At 33.8% G+C, this 20,616-nt stretch overlaps 1 pseudogene; it reads left to right on the top strand.

Annotated features, from left to right (window-relative positions):
- Positions 1-20,616, top strand: part of LOC124081376 (glycogen debranching enzyme-like) — a 32,767-nt pseudogene that overhangs the window by 10,686 nt on the left and 1,465 nt on the right.

The raw sequence follows: 20,616 nt of genomic DNA, 5'->3' as shown, positions 1-20,616 counted from the left end.
CCCCATCCATGTTCACCTCACCATATTCCCTTTCCTCAACTCTACTGGTCTTTTATTTACTTATATATTTTTAATTTTAAACACCATTTTGAATTGGTGTTTAATAGATGCACATAAAGATGAAAATCACCATGGTATATTCATCTGTATACATAGCATAATTTGGTCAATTGCATTCTATCCTTCCTCTCTTTTCCCATCCTGTCTCCCTCCCCCTGTGCTCCACTGATTTTCATGGGATCTGTACCCCTTTCTTTTTTCCTTGTTTCTGGCTTCTGGATATGAAAGAAAACAGTATACCCTTGACTTTCTGGATCTGTCTTATTTCACTTAGATGCTGTTCTCCATTTCTATTTATCTAATAGCAAATGCCATGCATATCAATTTTTTAACTTTATAGTTTAGAAAGAATTTGAGATTCATAAAAGTTTGCAAAAAAAGTGATACATGGAGAACCATGCACCATTCACCCAGTTTCCCTCAGCTTATCCCAATGGGGGTGTCTTATATAACTGAAGTATGGTATCATTAGGAAATTGACATTAGTGTGATACTGTTAACAAGCCTATAGACCTGATTTGGTTTCTAGTTTTTACATTATCTCATCTGTGTGTCTGTGTGTTTGTGCATACATGCTCATACTTGCATGTATGTGTGCATGTAGCTCTGTGAAATGTGACTCCATGTATAACTTCATGTAACCATTACCACAATCAAGGTACTGAACTAATCCATCAGGACAAAGGTCTTTGTGTCTGCCTTTAGAGTTAACACCTACCCACTCTACTGCCATACTTGAACTCTAACAACTGCTAATCAGTTCTCGCTGTATATGATTTTATTATGTTGAGGATATTATGTAAATTGAATCATACTGCATATAACCTTTAGAGTGGTTTTATTCACTAATCATAATTCCCTTGAGATCCATCCAAGTGGATGCATGCATTGTAGTTTATTCCTTTTTGTTGCTGAATAGTATTCCCTCTTAGTGATGTCAGAATTTATTTAACCTTTCATCCACGGAAGGGCATTTAGGTAGTTCCATTTTTTTACTAATACAACTGAATATTTCACATGTAGATTTTTACATGACACATATGTTTCATTTCTCAGGGAATGCCCAAGGATATGAGTCAGTCATATAATGAGTGCCTGTTTTATTTTATAAGAAATTGCCAAACAATGTTCCAAAATGGTTGTACCATTTTACATTCCTCTCCGGCAATCTGGAGAGGACCAGTTTCAATTTTCATCCACACTGAATCACCATTTATTGTTATGGAATTTTGTTTTGTTTTGTTTGTTTTCGAAGAAGTGCTAATGGTTGTATAGACTGCTATACAATATTTGCATTTCTCTAATGTTAAACATCTTTTCATATACTTATTTGCCATTCATCTTCCCTAATTGTGTCATTTGCTTGTTTTCTAATTGGATTGCTGATTTTTTGACTATTAAGCATTTTTTAAATATTGTTTTAAAAATTTTATTATACAATGTTCCAGTTTAGCCATTTGAAAGTGTGCAGTTCAGTGGCTTTAACTACATTCACATTGTTGTGTAGCCATCATCACTATCCATCTCCAGAACATTCTTGTCATCGCAAACAGAAACTACCCAGTAAATAATAAGTACTCATTAGCCTTTTACCCAGCTCCTAAATATTGCTATTCTACTTTCTGTGTCTATGAATTTAACTATTTGAATGTATTTGTCCAGTGTCTGTTGCTATAACAAAATACCTGAGGCAGGCCACATTATAAAGAAAAAGATTTGTTTAGCTCAAAGGTTTGGAGGCTGAAAGTATAAGCTGAAGCATCCCTGTTGAGTTTGGCCTCTGGTGAGGACCCTCTTGGTTATATCACATCATGCCAGATAACCTCATAGTGGGAGAGATTATGTGTGGGGGAGATCCCATGACAAGAAAGAAAGCCAGAGATTTAGGGGTCAGGACATTCTTATTCTTTGGAACCTAACCCCCTCTGAAAGGCGTCATTGATCTTTTCCAGTGGTAATGTCTCCAGTGACTCAACCACCTTCATCAGGCCACATCTCTTAAAGCTTCCAGCACATCTAAATCATAGCATCTGTGTACCTCATATAATTGAAATAATAATATATTTGCCCTTTGTTTCTGGCTTATTTCATTGAGCATAATTTTTATGTTTCAACCATGTTGTATGTGTATCAGAATTCCATTCCTCTTTTTTTTTGTTAGTTTTTGAGGGTTTTTTGTGATAAAATTTTCTAAAATTAAATTTTCCATCCAACATTTTTAAAAACTAGAAATTACAACCAAAATAAGCTGGAAGAAAAGAAAAGCCCTCTTAACACTTACAGAGATTCTCTTCCAGACTGTTTCCATGATTTTCATTAGAGAATCATTAGAGAATCTCAGTGGGATAGAGGGTCTTCATGTGCCAAACAGAAATAAAGGACTTCCCCTGGCTCTTCCCCTTGTTGGTAAGTATTCTCTCCACATCCCTGGCTTCTTAATGAAGCAGGCCTACATTCTCAAACCTGAAAAGATTCCAGTCATTTTTTAGGCATCTGTCTTCTGGCACCACACCGCTATGTGCCAAGTCTACAGCTGGGTTCCAAGAAGGCCATACAATTTTGAGTTGCAAATCTGTGCTAAGTATATAAGACAATGACTGATGGGGAACTTTTTTTTATTACAGACTCAATCCATGTGGTTTATTTATCAGTGGAAAAAGTTAGAAATTAATTCCCCCCCTCAAAAAAAAAAAAAAAACCAGCAAATAGCAAACAAATTCCCTTGGAAATCACAGTCACATGTAGAGTGCACCCTAGAAAAGAGAAGGGGCAAAACAGTTGCCACCCACTTTCATGAGTTTCATCAAATACTGGATCTATTCAAGGTGAAGAAAAAAGGCAACTTTGAATAAGGAGCATAGTATTAAATGGGTCATTTACTGTACTCCTTCCTAAGAGCACCAGGTGGGAAAAAACATTTTCTAAACTAGATCGAGGAAGTGGAATGTGGAATCAATCTATCCTTCTCACCTAAAGATGCCCACTGATTAATGAATTTTTTAAAAACTATAAAAAATTACACACACATTCCCCTCACTCCAACAAAAGAAGAGGAAGAAACAAACAAAAAATTAAGATGTCCCAGGTTACTCTTCTGGTTGGAACCAGGGAATGGCTTCAACAAACTGGTCTGTTACAAAGTCATCACAAGCATGTTTGCTTTTTTGTGTGTTGTGGGGGGTGTTTACCCAGGATTGAACTCAGGGAACTTGACTACTAAGTCACATATCCAGTCCTATTTTGTATTTTATTTAGAGACAGGGTCTCACTGAGTTCCTTAGTACCTTGCTTTTGCTGAGGCTGGCTTTGAACTGGCAATCTTTCTGCCTCAGCCTCCTGAGTGGCTGGGATTACAGGCATGTACCACTATGCCTGGCATGTTTTGCTTGTGAACAACAACAAAAATAGAGTTTTTAAAAAACAATAAAACAAAAACCAGTACTGATCACTTTTCTGACAATACACATTTACTCAGAATTAACTAGTATCGGGGAAGGCAGGCATACCCATGGGCCTTGTCTCACACAAATGCATATGGGTAGGTGTAGGGCATTTGTATTAAAGCAGAAACAAATTTTAACTTTTAATCTTTACTTTGATTTAAACATTGCTTTTAGTATGATGGTGACATCGGCTGTGCAGAAAGGGCTCTGGAGGGATGTCATAGCAGTACATGCCTGTGGCTCTTCTTCAGTTCTGGAGACTCCAGGGCAATCAGTATTGTATCATCAAACATATTCTGTAGGCCTTCCTGTGTGAGTGCAGAACACTCCACATACTTGAGAGCCTTCAGATCACTGGCCAGTTTTCAGCAGTCTCTGGAGAGAGAGGTTTATTTGTTCTTGGCAAGTTTCTCAAAAATAGAAGGGTCATCTTTTGAAAGCAAAAAAAAAGGGGTGTTTGGACAATGGTGAGTATCTCAGGCAACCACTTTAATTTTACATTTGCAGTAGTGGAAAGACCACTGAAAAACAGACAAGAAATATATCTGTTCATGGATAATTCAGCAGTCGTAATCTGTCATAATCCTCTTGCCCTGCACTGTCAAAAAGTCAAAGAATATGTATTTCTCTGCCAATCCTAACCCACTGCATAGTTGTGAAAAATAGTTGGTACATATTCAGGTGGAAATTTGTTTGTTGTGTAGGATATCAGGAGGCATGTTTTACCAATGGCACCACAGCCCACAACATCACACTTAATCATCTGAGTTGCAGAAATAGATTTGTGTTTACTTTAAATATTTCAAATCTGATGTTGCCCTCAGCTCCTCCACTGGGCCATTGACAGCATTTTAAAGGGTCTTCTTGACTCCCAGATAGGGACATACACCTGGCTATTTCTATGATTTTTGACCACTTTAAATATTTTATATAATTGAAATCAAATAGTATTTGTCCTTTTATGACTTATTTCACTTAGGAAGTCAAGGTAAGTTTATCCATATTATAAGTTATGACAGGATTTCTTTTTCAAGGCCACATATTTTGTTGTGTATTTGTGTACACTTGCGTATGTGAACATACCCCCATTTTCTTTATTCATTCTTCTTTCAGAAGGCCTTTGGATGACTTACTCCTTGGCTTTTGTGAATAATGCTGCAATGTACATGGGTATGCATATAACTCTTCAAGATCTTTTTTTTTTATTATTCTTTGGATATATACTCCAAAGTGGAGTTGGTAGATCATACACTAATTCTATTTCTAATTTTTCAAGGAGCTTAATGTTTTCCACAGTGACCATACTATTTACATTCCCACCAATAGTGCACAGTGTTCTAATTTCTCTGCATCCTCTGCAACACTAATATTTTTTTAATAGTGGCCTTCTGAATGGATTATTTCCATCTCCCAAAGGATTAGTGATGTTGAGAATTGTTTCATGTGCTTCTTAGTCAGAGTATATCTTCTTTGGAAAAGTATCTAGTCACATCCTTTGCCCATGTTTGAATTTGGTTGTTTGGGATTCTTTTGTTTGGTGGTAGGGGTCATTGTGTATTCTGGATATTATACTCTTATCAGATATGGTTTGTAAATAGTTTCTCCCATATTTTAAGTTGTCTTTTCAACTTGAAAAGTCCTGGGTTCATTTTCCAGTAAATCATATACACACACACACAAAAAAATGTTATAATGTGCTAAATCCATTTTTTAATCTTTTTTAACATTGTTTCTTAAATCTGTTCATTCCATTGTTTATAGCCAGTCTTTTAATCTGACTCATAGAATTCTACATAATGTGCATTTATACATTTTATATATTCATGGATAGATACCTAGATTGCCTCCAGCTCTCAGCTACCACAAACAAGATTTTGATGAACCTAGAGGTATCTTTATAGATATATATGATCACTTTCCTGTCAGAGATTGCATATATGCTACATATGCCATATTCTTATGTTCTTTAACTAAATACTAACAAATTTATTTCCATAATTACTGGAAGGAATTCCAATCTATGTTCCTACTGACCATCAAAGTGGCTTATGATGTGCCCTCAGGCCTACTAACACATTATCCACTAATATCATGGGTGTAAAGCAGTATGTAATTCTAATTGTAGTTCTATTACTGATGAATTTGAATACTTATTGATGTTTATTTGTCCTTTTTGGAAAGTTTTCATTTGCCTTTATTTCTTTTTCTATTGGCAGTTCTTCATTTCCCTTGTTGATTTATAAGGTTCTTTGTATATTCTAGATATTGTCTATTGTCAGTTTTAGATATTTCATGTCTTTCCTCAGCTTGACACCCACCTGACTTTATCTATAGTGTTCATCACTATATTTTGTTTCAAAATCCTACCCCACTGCATGTCACGAAGAAAAGCTCTCACATTATCTTTTACTAACTTTATGAATAAAAAGTGCTATAAGTCTTCTAGTAGCAACAACAAAAAAGTGGATATTAGTTTGCTGGGATGGCCATACACAGTACCACAAACTGGGTGGTGTAAGTGACAAAAATATATTGTCTCACAATTTGGAATCAAGTAGTTCAAAATCAGGGTGTTAGCAAGGTTGGCTTCTCCTAAGGGCTGTGAGGGAAAATCTGTTCCAAGCCGCTCTCTTTATTTAGAATGGGATCTTCATGTTCACATGGCATTCTTCCTGTAGTTCACATCATCCTCTCTTTTGGTATGTCTGTGCCCAAATTTCCTCTTATAAAAATACCAGTCAGATTAGATTAGGGTCCACCCTAATGACCATTTTAACTTAATGATCTTTGTGAAGTTCAATTTCCAAATAAAGTCACATTCAGATACACTGGAGGCTAGGATTACAATAAATTTGTAGGGAGTGATCCATTCAAACAAAATGAAAATGTTTAGTTTTGAGAAGTATTTATATACTAATGATGGCATTCCTTTTTTATTTTTTATTTTTTTATTTATATGTGACAGTGGAATGCATTACAATTCTTATTACACATATAGAGCACAATTTTTCATATCTCTGGTTGTATACAAAGTATATTCACACAAGTTTGTGATGGCATTCTTTTTTAAAACAATTTACAGTCAGGCATGGTGACGCATGCCTGTAATCCCATGGCTAGAGAGGCTGAGGCAAGAGGATTGCCAGTTGAAAGCCAGCCTCAGCAAATTAGTGAGGATCTAAGCAAATTAGTGAGACCCTTTCTAAAAAAAAAAAAAAAAAAAAAAGAAAGAAAGAAAGAAAGAAAGAAAGAGAAAGAAAGAAAGAAAGAAATTTACAAATGTATTTATTGAGATATAAAATATTCCTCCCATACTCCCATTCCCTATCCCACTCGAGATAGGGCAGAGGGGTTGGAAGGGAAGGGAGGGGGCATGGGTTATTAATGATGGTGGAATGTGATGATCATTTTTATACAAAGTACATGTATGCAGACATGAATTGGTGTAAATATACTGTGTATACAACCAGAGATATGAGAAATTGTGCTGTATATATGTAATAAGAATTGTAATGCATTCCACTGTCATATATAAATAAGAAAGAGATAAAATATTTATATGTTTTTATGAATTTAATCTGCTCCTAGGTATCTAGTCTATGAAATAATCTAAAACACACAGAAAAGTCATATTATATGATGATATTGATCATACCATTATTTATAAATATAAATGGAAGAAACAGCCTTTACAATTAACCAAAAATATTTACATTGACCAGAATGAAAAAATTACAAAATTATACATATGACAATATAGTATACAAATGTGAAATCTAGTAAATAAAAAATAGTTGGATATAAGCCATTTATAAAAATATTACTGTATAAAAATTATTAGAAGGAAATACATGTAATTTTATTTTAAAATATCATTATGGTTTTATAATTTATGATTTTAAAATATAATACTACATTTAAAATATAATATTAATATGTTAATATTAATATAATAGCACCATTTTTAACATAACATAATGAACCTTTGAGTTTTCTAGGTAACTCACTAAACTCATTGGCAAAATGTTCAAAATTACATTTTATATATTAATTTAAAATCATTAATTTATTATTTCTAGCAGTAACATCCAAATAGTAACCCTGCTAACCCAAGTAATCTGCTAACAATCACTTATAGTTCTTTAATCCTTCTTTTATCCTTCAGTAAATCAATAGAAATAGATTTTATATTTAAAGAACATATTTTGTGATATCTTTGAATTAATTTAGTTTTTCATAAATATGAAACATTTTAACTTACAGATAGGGGTATAAATTTTACCTCAAATTTCGTACTCAAATTAAGCAGATATTAACATTTGATTGTATTTTCTTCAGATCTTTCTGTTTTTGTTTGAAAAGAAATAAACCATATCAGGTGTATCCAAAGATTCATCTCTCTTTTTCTTTCTTTCCTCTCTAGAATTAATGACTATCCTACAATCAGGGTTCTCTATTTCCATGTATATTTTTAATGCTTTAGACTTTTGTATGTATTCAAGTATATGCAAAGTATATGTGATCTAATGTGTTGTATATATTTAGTGTACTATAACATATACACTGTATAAATATTTGATGTATTTTAAAATTATACACAAATATATTAGACATAGCCATATAGACCAAATAGACACACATAGCTGTATACATTAGTATTATCCATGTTTCAAGCTTTTACAGAAAAGGTTTTTATTACACATCTCCTTTTATGACTTGTTTACTCAATCATTTTGTCTTGGGTATTTATTTTTGTTCACATAAATCTACTTCTTTAATTTTATATAATGTAGGGTGTTTCCCCAAGTATAATTGACATTTAAGGATTTCCTTAGAGTATATTTAGAAAGAAATGTAATTACTATGCAATTTCACATCTCTAATTTTTAATGTATTACCAAGTTGATCTTCAGAATAGTTGTCCTGGTTTATTATATTCCTATAAATTGTATAAATATTTTAAATAAAATATTAATTTTCATTTGCTATATATAATATGTACCAGTTATAGAACACTTGTTTTATACGTTTTGGTTTTTTTTAGGTTTTAATACAACTGCAGGGGGTTGATGACAAAACAGGATTTATATATGGAGGAAATCGTTTAAATTGTGGCACATGGTTGGATAAAATGGGAAAAAGCGAGAGAGCTAGAAACAGGAATCCCAGCCACTCCAAGGTAGTGTTTATTTTAAAGTGCTTTTGTAATTATGCCCTTTTTTAAAAAAATTTATTTTTAAATATATATCTTTTTAGTTGTAGGTGGACACAATACCTTTATTTTATTTTTATGTGGTGCTGAGGATCGAACCCAGTGAGTGCCTCAGGCATGCTAGGTGAGCGCTCTACCACTTAAGCCACAACCCCAGCCCCTAATTATGCCCTTTTTTTTTAAAGAGAGAGAGAGAGAGAGAGAGAGAGAGAGAGAGAGAGAGAGAGAGAGAGAGAGAGAGAGAGAATTTTTTTAAATATCTATTTTCTAGTTTTCGACGGACACAATATCCCTGTTGGCATGTGGTGGTGAGGATCGAACCCGGGCTGCACACATGCCAGGAGAGCATGCTACTGCTTGAGCCTCATCCCCAGCACAAATTATGCCCTTTTAATTTACCATTTTAGTTTTTAAAAACATATACTTGTAGAATCTTTTACTCTATTATTGATGTATTCTTCATATTAAATCAATAAAAATCTGCCTCTCTTCCTCTCTTCTATTTTCTGACTCATCCTTTCTTTCTTCTCGTTATGCAGATATGTTCATTTGATATATGTTATATAGCAAAGCTGTCTGTTCTTTTTTTTTTAGAAATTATCAAGGTTTTAGCCTCTGCAAGTACTTCAAAATCACATCTTATGATCTTTTATCCCAATGGTTAATAGTTCATTGTGCATATTTTTCAAATATGAGCAACTATCAGTTATTCTGTCTTTTATTTTCACTTCATAAAAAGGGAATCTTTTTCTTCCTAATTCTTTAAACTTTTGCCCCAGAATTTGTCTTTTAAGAGTTTTTCTTTTTTATTTCAGCAGCTATCAACAAAAAGCTTCTTGTACTGTATTAAGCTAAGAAGCTCTTTTCTTCAAATTTTATCTTCAGTCAGAATTATCCAAAAAGTAATTTTTAAACAGTTGCTACTGGACTGAGGGGTGTAGCTCCCTGGTAGAATACTTTCCTAACTTGGGTGAGGCCTGGTTTCAATCCCCAGCAAAAATATATATTCCTTATAAAGACAGGATTTCTTAGTAGATAGTTGTTTTTATACTGAAATGGTTATACTCTTCATAAGAATTGTTTATTGAATACCTTCTTAAAATAGTGCCTAAATGAATCCTACTTAGAGAACAAATTTTATTTTTAATTTTAGAGATGGGTCTGCTGTGGAAATTGTGGGCTTGTGTAAATCTGCCGTTCATTGGTTGCTGGAATTATCCAAAAAAAATATTTTTCCTTATCATGAATTTAGAGTAAAAAGACATGGTAAGCTGTTCCTTTTATTTACAAAGAAACTTCTAATACTGTCTGTATTTTTAACTATGTACTCATCATTTGATGCAGTTAGCTAATATTAGAAAACCATAAATTTCAAGAAGAAAGAAAAATCATTAATCTACTCTATGGAAATTGTAGCAAATCTAGTTACTAACCATATTTTTGATAGCAGTTTAAACTGAGGTAAGAAAAACAACATAGTTACTGCCTTATTGTGCTTTTCTTTGATCTTAGTGTGACTGTGAACAGGTTCTATTTTCATGAACAATTTTGAAATATTTACATCTTTTTTGAGAAAATTCTGTCCAATTGAAATATTATTTGAGCCACATAAATAATTTAAAAATTTCTAATTCATTTGATAAAAGTAAAAAGAAACAGATGAAATTAATTATGTTTCATTTAAGATAATGTTTGTGAAATATTATTCAATATGTAGTCAATATAAAATTATTCCTGAACTAATTTATATTTTGGGAAGTACTAAGTTTTTGAAATCCAGTAAATGTTTTATATCACATCTCAATTTAGGCTAGCTACATTTTCAAAAAGTGGACATTTTATTTCTCCCTAGTAAATAAAAAGTAATAAGTGTACTAAATATGACTTTTTGACTCTTATTACAGGTTTGAATTGCTTCAAATGTCTGAAACTGCCATGTCTTTTCATCATTTTCCAGGGAAAGTTGTAATAGTCTCATATGAAGAATGGAACAGAAAAATACAAGACAACTTTGAAAAACTGTTTCTTGTTTCAGAAGATCCTTCTGATTCTAATGAGAAGCATCCAAATCTAGTTCACAAACGTGGCATATACAAAGACAGTTATGGAGCTTCAAGTCCTTGGTGTGACTACCAGCTCAGGCCTAATTTTACCATAGCAATTGTCGTGGTAAGTGAAGTGTTTGTTACTGTCCAAATTGTAATAGAATTTACTTAATTATTTTTTATTTTTTATTTTTTACTGTTTTCATTGAACTACCGAAAAGGATATTGCTCACTAGCTAGTTTTATATAGTCTTTTATAATTAAAAAGGTCTGCTTAGCACCTTTAACATTTACCAACCAGTATCAAAAAATAGAAAACAATGGAAGATGATCAATGAAGTGTTTTCCTGATGTATTTTTCACATCCTGAATACACTTAGAAAATAATATTTGTGCAAGACACTGTGCCTGGATTTTGCTGTTTATGCCAAATCCAGCTGCTTCAATGAGACCCTGACCCACCCAGTTGCCCTGAAAGCTAAAGATGTCTGTATTTCCAATCATCTGTGCCACAACAAGTGCCTCAGCATGCTAGATGGGAAGTTCTGGAGTAGTGAATTACCAGGAATAGCTTAAATTCGCACACTCTTTTCTTTGTTGTATTGATAATTAATAAATTATGTATAGCCAAGGATTCTAGAGTCTCTCCTTTTTAAATTCTGCCTAAACTATGAGGGCAATAAAATAGAGGTTTGTGTTTGTCCATGCCTGCCTAGCTGTTTCCATTTTGTCAAAAACGTAACTAAACATGGTATTATAAATTACAGTAGAATGAAAAACACACAGGCACACAGGACAACTTTGGTTCAATGTGCATTTGATTTTATTAGTCATTAACATTAACTGTAGGCCAACCACCAAAATTAATGCAGATCCTCCTCTCCTTCTTCTCTGTATCACAAGTAACTTTACACTATTCTATATTTTATTATGATCCTAGAAGCAGAAAGTGGGTTCAGATATACCTTAAAGGAAAATCTTGTAAAAATTTTAAAGAATCAATTACATGAGTTGAAGTGATTTCTATATTCCTAATAACTATGGCAACTTCCTGTTGATCTAGTACATTTTTGAAGAATACCCACACATTTTCCTAATTTCTAAGGCCTAGAACAGTGCTTCCAATTTAGCCTCATGGAATTAAATCTGGTTAGGCATCTACTTTTAAATTCTGCCCACACTGTATTTTTAAATAATATTCATTCTTTTCCAAGATGATGATTTGTATATGTAGGTGGAAACTAATTCTTCTGTGATGTGAAAAAGTTGTATATTTGTTTTTGACATTCATTAGGCTACTGAGCTGTTTACTACAGAAAAAGCATGGAGAGCATTGGAGATCACAGAAAAAAAATTACTTGGTCCCCTTGGCATGAAAACTTTAGATCCAGAGTAAGTTGGAATCTAAGTATTAAGAATGTTGTTAGTATTATATTTAATCCAAATATATTAACACCAGCTATTAATTTTTCTTACCAATGACATCTCCAAAATTTCATTCAGACTAAGTTTTTGAAAGCATCATCTGTACCTTCATTAAGCATCAGTACTCAGAATGCCTCTATCTTATTCTGTATCCAAAAATCAATTAGAGTTTTAGTTTATAAAACTAATATCATGAATATTTTCTGATGTGTATTTTACTGATCATAAAGGTGGTAAATGATTATTATAAACATTAGAAGTTACAGATATATATATAAAGAAAAACATAAAATTACTTTAAACTCCTTTATCTAGAAATAAACATCATTATCATCTGATCTATCTGTGCATTTTTGTATAATTTGGACCATATATGTATATACCTAGGAGAATTTATGCAAAACATTACATGGGGTAAATACCTAGCAGCACAAAAAGAAAAAAATTGATTCCCTTGCTTCCTTTCTTCACCTCGATTCTACTCCTCAAAGGTGGTCATTATTTTCTTTATTGTTCTTACTAATAGCTGTTTCCACATTTCTAAAAAAAAAAGTATATGCTGCTGTTTTATGATATTTTAAGTATTAGATATTATTCACATATAGTGATGACAGGTGAAGATTTAATTCTGTTCTCAATATTAGTCTTCTCCATCCTATTCTGTAATTATACTACTCTTTTTACTAATATCCATAAATGATTTCATTTTTATTTTACAGTTGTAGGTTTATGTCATCATGTATTTCTTGTCCTTTCCAACTTTGTTTTTTTTTCTTGAGTTTCTAATAACCCTTCTGTTTTTTCTTTATGATTTTTCTTTAAAACTTGATTCTTGTTATCAACTTGCTTTCTATATGAATTGATGACAGAACCTCACCTTTGTAGAATTTTCCTACTTTACTATGTGCTCATTTCCATCATGAGATGCAAAATTTTGTATGTTTTTTCTTAACTACATTCTGAGATTCTCATATTTTCAGAGTAATTAAGAAGCACTGATCAAAACTAAAACACAAAGTTCATTTTTGTGGCCACATCTATCTTACTTAAAAAAAAAAACATTTGTATTTAAATTAAATCAAGTATACATAGCCCTTGTATTATCTGTTACAATAATTTTGTAATATTGTTTGCTGCATAAGTATGTTATAAATTCTACATACTATCAGAATGTATGTTGAATTACTATTTGTAGTACGATAATATGCCAAATATAATTTTAAAATAACTTCATGGAGAAGTTTCAAAAACAACCTTTATAATCTATAACTAGTAAAACCTTATCTATAATATTTAATAATTCAATTTATTATATGGCCATTTGAATTATTATTCATATATTAGAGACTTTTTGAAATACTTGACTTTAAACCAATAGTTAGTGTCAAGCTAACTCCTGGAAGGCAAGATACCTGAAATTTAATATTTTTTATATTATTCATTATTTGTTAATCATTCCTAAACACATTGCTAAAGTCCTCTGGACTCATTATATTCTTATTTAAGGTTAAATTATGTTTCAATGCTGAGCTTATACTATGAATTGGAAGATAACATGATTATTTCTCTTAACATTGCTATTGAAATGTTTTTAATGCTTTCTATGATATCTGAGCTTCTTTTATTTAACTTAAGTTCCAATCATTTTACAGTGATATGGTTTACTGTGGAATATATGACAATGATTTAGACAATGACAATACAATGTTGCTAGAGGCTTCAATTATCACCAAGGACCTATAGGAATTTCATTTTTCTCTGAGTTTTCAGTTATTTTTCAAATAGTTTTAGATATTCACAGTTCTTTTTCTTTTCTTTACTTGAAATTATCTTTTTTCAGGAATGGCTATGGCCTGTTGGATATTTTCTTCGTGCAAAGTTATAGTTTTCCAAATTGATGAGTCCAGAGTGTAGTGCAAAGACAATGTTTTTGGTTAAAAATGTTTTTTCTCGACATTATGTTCATCTTGAGAGGTAAGTTGTCATGGGCATGTAATGTCTATAACTAGGGTGTCCTCAGTTCTTAGATATTAGGTAAGCTGGGCTTCCTTAGGATTCTTTTCTCTGTGCTCTAGGTATCCCAATGAAGCTTGAAACCTTTCTTCTTTAATATTGCAGAGTCCATCGTGGAAATTTTACCTTCCCTTCATTACTTTAGGTAGTAAGTTACTTAAAGCTAAGGATTTGATATTGTATGATTTGAACATATGGAATAGTCTTTGATTTTCAAAATTTAGCTCATATTTTTAGAGTGTGGTTAGCAAAGAATAAATACAAAAAAAAAACCAAAAATATTTGCATCAGGCCTTTTGAACTAGTTGATATATATATAACAATTTTCAAAAATGTTCCAATTGTAGTTAAAATATTGGAATTGGCCTTTTGACTTATTTCAAAAACAGTTTCTCACCTCCTCTGTCCTAATTATTAGCAGATTAACAGTGTCAGAGTTACCTATTTTTCTAAAATGGTACAAATTTCATCAAGTCTATCTTAATTTCTCAAATTCTAGATTATGCCTTTATATTATTGGTCAGACTAATTATGCATAATTGGATAAATTGTATCACCTCTCTTTCAAGAACATAAGGGACTTCAATGTATCTGGCAAACATTGCATGAAAATTGGTTTTCATTAGCTTAAATATACTCACAGAAAGCCCAACTCTGTCATTGCCCTGTACTGTTTCTGGGGGTTTTGCATTTATTTTCTCTTTGTTCCCTTTTGTCTGTTAAAAAAAAGTAAGACTATCTGGCATGCATGGGGTCATTCTACTTTTACCTGTCATCTCATCACTTCAGACCTGTTATAAGACTTTGTTCCAGTAATTAATTATCTTCTCTTGGTATTCCTTTTTTAAAAAAAAAATTTATTATTAGTTGTACAAAACATTACATAGTTCTTGACATATCATATTTCATAATTTGATTCAAGTGGGTTATGAACTCCCATTTTACCCCGTATACAGATTGCAGAATCATATCAGTTACACATCCATTGATTTACATGTTGCCATACTAGTGTCTCTTGTATTCTGCTGCCTTTCCTATCCTCTACTATCCCCCCTCCCCTCCCCTCCCCTCCCCTCTTCTCTCTCTACCCCCTCTACTGTCATTCATTTCTCCCTCTTGTATTATTTTTCCCTTTCCCCTCACTTCCTCTTGTATGTAATTTTGTATAACCCTGAGGGTCTCCTTCCATTTCCATGCAATTTCCCTTCTCTCTCCCTTTCCCTCCCACCTCTCATCCCTGTTTAATGTTAATCTTCTTCTCATGCTCTTCGTCCCTACTCTGTTCCCAGTTACTCTCCTTATATCAAAGAAGACATTTGGCATTTGTTTTTTAGGGATTGGCTAGCTTCACTTAGCATAATCTACTCTAATGCCATCCATTTCCCTGCAAATTCTATGATTTTGTCATTTTTTAATGCAGAGTAATACTCCATTGTGTATAAATGCCACATTTTTTTTGTCCATTCGTCTATTGAAGGGCATCTAGGTTGGTTCCACAGTCTTGCTATTGTGAATTGTGGTGCTATGAACATCGATGTAGCAGTGTCCCTGTAGCATGCTCTTTTTAGGTCTTTAGGGAATAGACCGAGAAGGGGAATAACTGGGTCAAATGGTGGTTCCATTCCCAGCTTTCCAAGAAATCTCCATACTGCTTTCCAAATTGGCTGCACCAATTTGCAGTCCCACCAGCAATGTACAAGTGTACCCTTTTCCCCACATCCTCGCCAGCACTTGTTGCTGTTTGACTTCATAATGGCTGCCAATCTTACTGGAGTGAGATGGTATCTTAGGGTGGTTTTGATTTGCATTTCTCTGACTGCTAGAGATGGTGAGCATTTTTTCATGTACTTGTTGATTGATTGTATGTCCTCCTCTGAGAAGTGTCTGTTCAGGTCCTTGGCCCATTTGGTGATTGGGTTATTTATTTTCTTATTGTTTATTTTTTTTGAGTTCTTTGTATATTCTGGATATTAGGGCTCTATCTGAAGTGTGAGGAGCAAAAATTTGTTCCCAGGATGTAGGCTCCCTATTTACCTCTCTTATTGTTTCTCTTGCTGAGAAAAAACTTTTTAGTTTAAGTAAGTCCCATTTGTTGATTCTTGTTATTAACTCTTGTGTTATGGGTTTCCTATTAAGGAATTTGGGGCCTGACCCCACAATATATAGATTGGAGCCAACTTTTTCTTCTATCATACACAGAGTCTCTGATTTGATATCAAGCTCCTTGATCCATTTTGAGTTAACTTTTATGCAAGGCGAGAGAAAGGGATTCAGTTTCATTTTGTTGCATATGGATTTCCAGTTTTCCCAGTACCATTTGTTGAAGATGCTATCCTTCCTCCATTGCACCTTTTAGCCCCTTTATCAAATATAAGATAGTTGTAATTTTGTGGATTGGTCTTTGTTTCCTCTATTCTGTACCATTGGTCCACCCACCTGTTTTGGTACCAGTACCATGCTGTTTTTTGTTACTATTGCTCTTTAGCATAGTTTGAAATCTGGTATCGCTATACCACCTGATTCACATTTCTTGTAGAAATAGATAGAGCAATCATGAAATTCATATGGAAAAATAAAAGACCCAGAATAGCAAAAGCAATTCTAAGCAGGAAGTGTGAATTCTCTTGGTATTCCACTGTGTCTTTCCTACTGAAGCTACAGAAATATCTGTCAGCCCATTCTAAAACAAAATCCCTTCATATAGTTTTTAACTCAAACCTGGTCCTGTCTCTCTTACCAGCCCATGTCCCCTTCAGGAATAACCTCTTTTTTCTTTCTCCATTTTGACCACTCACTTAGTCATTACCACCTTCATCTGGCTTTCACCCTCACCACTCTGGCAAAGCCACTCAACAAGATCTCTCCTAGTTTCCAGACCCCATTACTTCTTTTCAGTTCTCTACTTTGAGCTGGCTATTGCTTTCCTTTTTTCATGAAAAACCTTATGGTACCAACAGTATTATGTTTCCCTTGTTTACATGGTAGAACTAATGGTAATAACAACAAATGATATTCATTGATCACTTAACCCTGTTCTAGGCATTATTCTAAATATATGTATGTAAAATGGCTAATTTAATCCAAACAACTATATAAAATTGCTACTATTACCATCATTATCTCCACCACCACCACATATTAATGTTGTTATCCACTGTCCACTTACTCACTTTGTGACCATGAGGAAGTTGTTTAACTTCTCTAAAGCTTGGTTTTATAATCTGTATAGAGTTAGTTGGGATCTTTGGAAGTTGGATTGTTTCAAGGACTGATATATTAACATATGTTACATAGACAAGATAATAAGACAGATATGAGCTATCATTAATTATCTTCATTTTATAAACAAAGTTAAGAAGCTGAAGTAACTTGGACAAAGTCAAACAGCAAGTAATCTACTTTAGCTTTTTCTAAGATCCAGGCAGTCAGGTCCTCCAGGCTGTGCTCTTAACTACACTATTAACTCTGTTTACTCTTTCTCTGCCTTTTATTTCCTGCACCTAAATATGCTCATTATCTAAAAATCCGAGGGATTTTGTTTATTTATTTCTTGTTAGTGTTTTTGCTTTGGAATACTAATTTCTGAACTCAGGGCTACACACATGTCTGGCAAGCACTCTACCAGTGAACTATATCCCCTGCCAAGGCAGGCTTTGAACTTGTGATTTTCCTACCATAGCATCCTAAGTGGCTTGGGATACAGATGTGTACCCTGGTTGCCTCTTGTCCTTTCTAATACAGGTGTTTAGTGCTATACATTTCCCCTTAAGTATCAGTTTACCATATTCCGCAAATTCTGATATGTTGTATACTTATTTTCATTTAGTTGAAGTACTTCCTTTTATTAATTTTTTTTGTTCTTTTTAGTTTTACATAACAGTAGAATGTATTTTGACATATTATACATACATGGAGTATAACTTCCCATTCTTGTAGTTGTGTATGATGTGGAGTTACACTGGTTGTGCATTCATATATGAACATAGAAAAGGAATGTCTTCTGTCTTTCCACCCTCCTTGACTTCCCTTCATTCCCCTTTGTCTAATACAATGACTTTCTATTCCCCCACCCCTTATTGTGTGTTAGAGAGAACATTCGGCCTTTGGTTTTTGGGGATTCATTTATTTAACTTAGCATGATAAGTCTCCAGCTCAACCCATTTACCTGGCAAGTGCCATAATTTCATTCTTCTTTGTGGTGAGTAATATTCCATGTGTATATATACCACCTTTTCTTGAAGGGCACCTTGGTTAGATCCATAGCTTCACTGTTGTGAATTGATATGCTGTAAACATTGAGGTGGCTATATCACTGTAGTATGGGGTTTTTCAGGTCCTTTGGGTATATACAGAGGAGTGGGATAACTGGGTCCAATGGTGGTTCTATTCCAAGTTTGGTTGAAGTACTTTGTTTTCTCCTTTGATTTCATCTTTCACTCATAGGTTATTTAGAAATTCATTATTTAGTTTTCAAATGTTCATGAATTTTCCAGAGCTATTTCTTTTATTGTTTTTAAAATTGTGTCCATTGTAGTCAAGGAATATACTCTGTGTGACTCAAATCCTTATAAACTTATTAGTAGTTATGATTCAGAGTTTTCTGTGTAGGTAATCATCTGTTTTCAGTTGCAAAGAATATACATTTTGCGATCCTTAGGTGGAGTGTTCTAGAAATGTCAGTTGGTTTAAGTTGGTTGTTGTTCAAATTCCTTAAGGGATTTCCATCTCCTTGTTCTATGAATTACTGACAAAGGACTATTGCAATCTCCTGCTGTACTTGTTTCTGTGTGCTGTTGTATATGTTTTTGCTCCGGGTGCTTTGAAACAGTGTTATTAAGTGTATAAACATTTATAAAATCACCTTCCTTATCACTGATTCTTCTCTGCTCCACGGTCTACTTTGTTTAATATTAATATAGTGCTCCAGATTTCTTTTATTTGTTACCTACATATATTTTTACATATTTATATTTTCAAACTATCTGTGCCTTCTCTGGCTCTGACATCCCCTGAACAGATGTCCTGAGACATAAATGCCCTTCCCATATTGTCTTACACTCCATACTAGGCAACCTCTACATGCAAGTGCCTTCCTTATATCACTTGAATTCAGATTACTCTCAACCACCCCGACACCTGTTGTGACTCCACCTCCTTCCTTATACCTCTTGAGCGCTGACATCTTGCTTTGAAGTACTTGTAATCTGTCTTAGTCAGCTTTCTCACTGCTGTGACCAAAAAGACCTGACAAGAACAGCAGAGAGGAGGAAAAGTTTACTTGTGGGCTCACTGTTTCAGAGGTCTTAGTCCACAGAGAGCTGGCTCTATTCCTTGGGGCTCAGCTCCATTCCTTAGGGCTTGAGGTGAGGCTGAATATCAGGGCAAAAGGGTGTGGTGGAGAAAAACAGTTCAAGACATCACAGCAGGAAGCAGAGAAAGAGCTCTACTCCTCAAGGACAAAATATATATCCCAAAGTCACATTCCCAGTGAACCACCTCCTCCAGGTACACCCTCCCTGCCTACAGTTACCAATTAGTCCCTGTCAGGAGATTAATTCACTGATTGGATTAATGCTGTCATAACCCAACCATTTCACCTCTAAATCTTACATTTTCTCACATGAGCTTTTGGAGAACACCTAATCTAAACCATAACACTATTCTTTCCTTCTTTTCTCCTCCTTTCTCTTATTGTAGATACCCCCCTTTGTTCTGCCTGCCTAATGAATTTAGGGATGAATTTTTCAGGAAAGGAGACTTCTTTATACTAGTGTGGGTATGTTCCATGTACTAGTGTCCACATTTAATTGTGAGCAGCATAGTTTTATAATCTTATAATTTTAGTAATTTTATAACCTCGTTTTGTTCCATAATATCAGTAGGACTTTGTTATGGCCAGTGCTGCCATAACAAAGCACCGTAAACTGAGTGACTTCACAGAAGCTATTAAACAACAGGATATTGTCTCAATTTCTGCAGTCAATAATCTGAAATCAAGGCATGGGCAGTGCCATTCTCTCTCTGAAGGTATTAGGGCTGTGACAGCAAACCTTCAGTCATCACTGGACATTCGTTTTGTGTGCATGTTGGTGTCCAAATTTCTCCTGTATAAGGATGCCAGTAATATTGGATTAGGGTCCACCTTACCCCAGTATAACCTCATCTTAACTAATCATATCTGCTAATAACTAATCATGAATGTGGGTAATATAGTTCAACACTTACAGATTACCCAAGTATCCAACTTCAGATATTTGGCATTTTGCTCTGAAGTAACTTTAATACTTGGAGACATTTAAATAATTTTTATATATTTTACATTTCTATTTGATGGATTTTTTTAAGGAATATAATACCAGGCTAGGGTCATAGCTCAGTGGTAGAGTGCTTGTCTAGCACATGTGAGGCACTGGGTTCA

This window comes from Marmota monax, unplaced genomic scaffold, assembly GCF_021218885.2.
Source record: "Marmota monax isolate L192 unplaced genomic scaffold, Marmota_monax_Labrador192_F-V1.1 WCK01_AAM20220418_F8-fsc00184, whole genome shotgun sequence".
Lineage (NCBI taxonomy): Eukaryota > Metazoa > Chordata > Mammalia > Rodentia > Sciuridae > Marmota > Marmota monax.
This window is presented reverse-complemented; position numbering and strand designations above follow the sequence as displayed.